Raw genomic sequence first — 5,517 nt, forward strand, 5'->3', positions numbered from 1 at the left:
CATGAGGACTGAAAAGTGTCTTTTTATCCTTTCCCAGCAATTATGACACATATTAGACACTTGATTACTTATTAAATGAAGAATGAATGAATGAGGTATATTTGGACTTAAGTACAGGAAGACCTAAATAAAAGAAAAAAAATGTTTAGTATGGAGCAAGTTGTCTTTATGGGTGGTTACTGTTAAAGAACTTAGGCTGTGGAAATAAATCTAGGTGACCATCAGGTAGGTTTATTTCATTGTAGATTTTCTGATTATGTACTGCACATCTAATGAATTACTAAATATTTTGTGGGTTGATTGGTTCTGAAAATAATACCCAATGTGAATGTGTCTGGTATTCACATAAATTGCTCCACCAGTGAGATTATCCAATCATCTTGGAAATCATGGTATTGATCTAAGGGCCACCAGAAAAGTAGCATAGATGATTAACTCAATCCATCATTTCTACCAAAGGGGACACAATGATAATAACAAGACTCAAAATAGGCACTGCATTAAACTCTTTCAATAAAGTAATTCAAAAAATGAAAAGGCTATATTTTATAGAAAAAATTTTTTATCAAAATAAACAAAAACAAAAAAATCTTACAGACTTTTATTTAAAAATAATTTTAGTTCATGGACTGATTAGAATAGTCTATCCTTTATAATCAGTCCTAAATAATATATATTTTATATACTTTTTTCATGGATACACTTTAATGCTCTACAGATATATTGATTAGAGTATTTTAAGGAAATGTATCTACCTCCAAGAATTTTTTTCCAATATTCTGCATGTATACATTTTTTTATATTCCCAACCACTAAAATATTTTTCTTTCTAGAGAGAGAAGCAATTCTGTGTCTTATCATCACAGTTAGTCATAATTTGTCCTCTCTCAAGGTCTTTTCCTGTGTGAAATGTTCAGTGATAGAATTATTTCTATTGTTCACTGTTTAGTCAGAGTTGCAGTTATTCTCTCTTTTAAACTATGGGATGTTTTGGAAATACAATCTCTTTTATTAATGCAAGAGTCTTGCCCGTAAACTTGGTCTTATTCTGTTGAGTCAGGACATGCTGATGGATTCCTGAATTTACCCAGAGCTTTAAATGTTGTGTTTCACATGCCCTTTGGCCCCAAGGAATCAAGGAGTGCATTAATGTGGTTGTCACTGTAATATTTAATAAGGAACCTTGCATAGGATTTTAGAAACTTTCCATTTGAAGGTGTGTTCTGCTTCTAAATAATACAGAAGCTATCAGTATACAAATAGGGCTGAGAAGGCAGGAAAACTGATCGATGGTGCTTACTCTGCATTCCCAGGACATAGGGAAATGGAATTTAAGAAGCAGGTAGTTCAGAGAGAAGAAGAGTTCGAGTCTGCCCTTTCTACTAAGTGTAACAGTTGAAGTTAATTGCCAAATGAGCTTTTAACCTAGCTAAATGTAAATATGTAAAAGAACAATTTTAGTTATGTCTATTGTTATGCCACAAAACCACAATGGCAACAATGACTGAACTCTAATAATAATAACAGATCTCACTGCTTTTCACATGTTTGTAATCCCTTAAGATAAAGAGCATTGATTCAAGGTCTCTCTGCATGTAAATTCGACCACTGTTGATCATTATTTCTTGTCACATTTATAATTATTTGTTTGCATGCTTAGCTCCTCCACTAGAGTGAAAATGTCCTAAAAATGGAATTGTTTTCCAGACATGTCTCATGATGTGCATTGTTTAAAACGTAATAGATCTACAATGAAACTATTTTCTCATAAATAGTAACTTCATATATTGTTCTAAAAATAATAGGCCTACTCTTACTCTTTTTGTTGTGGGGGGCTGGGGGAAGAAAACAAAAAAGAAAAAGAGTTGAAGAAGAAATGAGGGGGAAAAGGAAGAGAGAAAAGAAAAACAGAGAAAGGAGATGGATGTTGACTGGGTTGTCATAATTTAAAGTCAACTCTTCTCTAAATTTATTTGGATACCATTGCTCACATATGAGGGGCCTGAAATCATGTTCCATAGTGCTAACTGATGGGTTGGTTGATAACTGCAAAATCTGTGTCCATGTTAAGTCACTATCAGGTTCTAGATAATCCTGAGGAAGATTTCCAAAGAGCTTTAGCAAAGATGGAAAGATTAACCACAAATTTTTTATACTTTCCTTATTTTTAAAAAATTATCTTGCAGATGAACATTACTAGTACTGGTTTTCATAAGCCAAAATAACACTTTGTCAAATACCCTCTCTATAACCTGATTGGAGTGTTTATGTAAAGTGACAGATTGTGTATATACATACATACATACATACATACATACATACACACACACACACACATACACACACACATATATATATATATATATATATTACTAAATTAAGTTAACTCAGTGTTCTGTAGTCAGATAAGATGGTAATTGGGTAAAAAAACACATAGATGTCTTTGCAAGGATTATCTACATTAGTCAAAAGCTGTATTGGGTCTGATCCTCTGTCAGAATTTTCTAATCAAGGCTTACTCTCAGTATTCTTCCCTATCAAATTTTGTTCCCTGTGTTTACTTTAAGTAATGCCCATTCAGGGTGCTCTTTTTGATTCCCTTCCCATATAAAAATACCCTATATCCTTCCCTCCTGTAGGGTTACTATGGTGCGTATTGAGCAAGGCTACAAAGTACCTGATTATGATTTAAGGTGCTATTTCCCCCAGTTTTCCTTTTTATTTTTTACAGTGACTTTCAGTGTTTTATACTTAGAGTGGCCAACTGTCTTGGTTTGTCTGGGACTTTTCTGGTTTTAGCACTGAAAATCCCATGTCACAGGAAACTCCTCAGTCTTGGGCAAACTGGGAAATGTTGTTTACCCTAATTACACTGAAAGGAGTCTGTTAAAAATAGCAATTGGGGGAGATTTTTTAACCTTTTCTCTCAAATTGCAGTTCTCAGTTGGAGATTTTTTCAGCCTCTTCTCTCAGTCTCTGTTCAGGATGATCTCCTGGGGCTCCTCAGGAGTCCAGTGTGTCCTTTCTTTCTTACCCTCCATATGCCTTAAGACCATTCTCCCAGGAGCTTTGCTAAGAGTGCTTTCTGGGTGATCTAAAACTTCCATTGTTTTGTTTTGCTCCATGTTTTGCTTCTTGGGGCATCTCAGTGCTCACCAATATTTTAGATAGCTTTATCTAAATCTCTATTTGTAGCTATAGATAGATATCTCAAAAGGATCTAGATTCCTATTGCAGTCCCCATCCCCAACACCCAGTCTATTAAACTATCTTCATAATTCCTCACCTGTCAAATGAGCACTACTTTTCTACAGCATCCAGATCCTATCATGATATCAAAGAACACCCATGGGAAATTATCTAAAAGTCTATGTTATCCACAGCAATGTTGTTGTCTAAGAGTTCTAAGAAGCAGAGTTAGTACGTCATGCCTGATGTTAAAGAACAATGTCTGGACAGAGTTTCAGCTATCAAGATTGGCTGTCTGTCTCTCTGCATTTATGATCATCCTGGGGCTCTGGAATCCCTCCCCCTCCTCACATTTTGTAAATATCTACAACTTCCTGGTGATAGAAAAAAGGAGAAAAAAAATGTAAAGGTTTATTTAATGATTGTCTAAAATGCATTTGACCAAAGTAGTTGATTTCAGTGAGTTAAAAAACTATAAAGATTGACCAAATCATTTTTGTTGTGAACTCAATTATGTCATCCTTTCATTTGTTGAAGTGCTAACCCTCAGTACCTAAGAATGTGAATACATTTAGAGGTAGGATCTTTTAAGAGGTAATTAAGTCAAAATGAGGTCACTAGGGTGAGTTCTAATCCAAGATGAATGGTGTTCATTAAAAAGACATGACAGAGGCCTGCAGGGGAGGCCTTGTAAAGACACAGGGAGAAGACGACTATTAATAGGCTAAGGAGAAAGGCCAGGACCAAATCCTTCCCTTGTGGCCCTCAGAAGGAACAAAGTCTGTGAAAACCTTGTTCTTACTTCTAGCCTGTCAAGTTGTGAGAAAACCGGGTTTTTTTAAGTTAACAAATCTGTGGTACTTTGTTACAGCAGCCCTGGCAAACTAATGCAATTTTCTGGTAAATAATCACAGAATTTACTAACTGGACAAAACAGAAGATTCCTGAAAGTTGGATTAAAAGCCTTGCTCTAGGCAGAAACCCAGGGCAAATGGATTAATTAACTGTCCTGAATCTGTAACTCTCACAGTGGAACTTGAACTCTTATTCTTAAGCAAAGAATAACTTCTCAGTTAGCAAAATGGAAAGGAATACAAAGGTTCTCTAAGAGTTTGAGAAGAGGGTTGTTAATGTTCTTTTTTTTTTTTTTAACTTCCAAACTATCAGTGAAAACTCATGAAAATAGCTTCAGAAATATAATATCAACTCCTCTCACCAACAACCTTTACAACTAATCTGTGGTTTCCCCACAACTCACAGCATTCTATTCCACCTTGAAAAACATGGCAATGTGATATTCCCTCCTGAAGAGCATTTCTCCAAGCATGGTAAATTATGAAGATGATTTTAAAAGCACTAAATGGGGACTACATATTAAGAAAAAAAAATATTATGGGTTCTTAAAACTGAGCAGAAATGGTTAACCATATGAAATGTGAATTATGTTAACAAAGCTGTTATGCATTTACAAAAAGAACAAACAGCATCTTCATATGTACTATCTCTTTCATTTTGCCTTATTTTTCAATGATGTCTTAAAATCATCTAATTTACTTCCATCCTTACCACTGTTCCACTTTCCCTTTGGGTGGCGTTTTGGGTTATTACTTATTCAGAAAAGGAAATAAGGGTCTCTAGTAAAAAGTCAGACAGCTGAAAAAGATGGAAATACAACTGCCCTTGCCCTAGTTTCATAATTTCATTCAGGAAATTTTCAAAGAAAATTGCCATAGTGTTTCTCACCAAGTCATGGCACTGATTCTAACTTTACAATGTTCTGAATCAGGCATTCTAGAACCTTCTCTCAGACTCTCCCCATTAGTTCTTTCTGAAAGCTGGTAGAGTGCATCCACTGGATTACTGGCCCTGCTAGACAGTAAGCCTGGGTCAGGTGCACCCATAGTCTCGAGGATGTTTTTGGTGGTTCTATCATAATATCAGCAATTCATAAATTGGCATGTGGAGGGCAGACATTGCCTGTGAAGTTCCATTTACTTAGTGTTTGATTTGGTGCAGAAGTACCTAAACATAGGCCCACTGCCCAGTCTGAAGCAAAGGAATAAGACTTAACTCCTTGAATTACACTTAAGAGGAAAAGGTTTCTTAGTACAGGAAATAGTTCTGAGGTAAATCTCATGTCCCATTTTTAGAGGAAAACTGCTGTTGGCCTCCCCAGTATCCACCTCTTCCTATTTCCAGGAACATATCCAGATTTTACCCAGTGTTTAATGACTTTGAGCTCTCAGACCCTGGCAGGGTGTCAATAAATTCGCTTATGATCCAGGCCCATCCAATAGAAGGATCACTTATTATAGCTCTCAATGACTG

The sequence above is a fragment of the Urocitellus parryii genome, chromosome 3 (genome assembly GCF_045843805.1).
Source record: "Urocitellus parryii isolate mUroPar1 chromosome 3, mUroPar1.hap1, whole genome shotgun sequence".
NCBI lineage: Eukaryota > Metazoa > Chordata > Mammalia > Rodentia > Sciuridae > Urocitellus > Urocitellus parryii.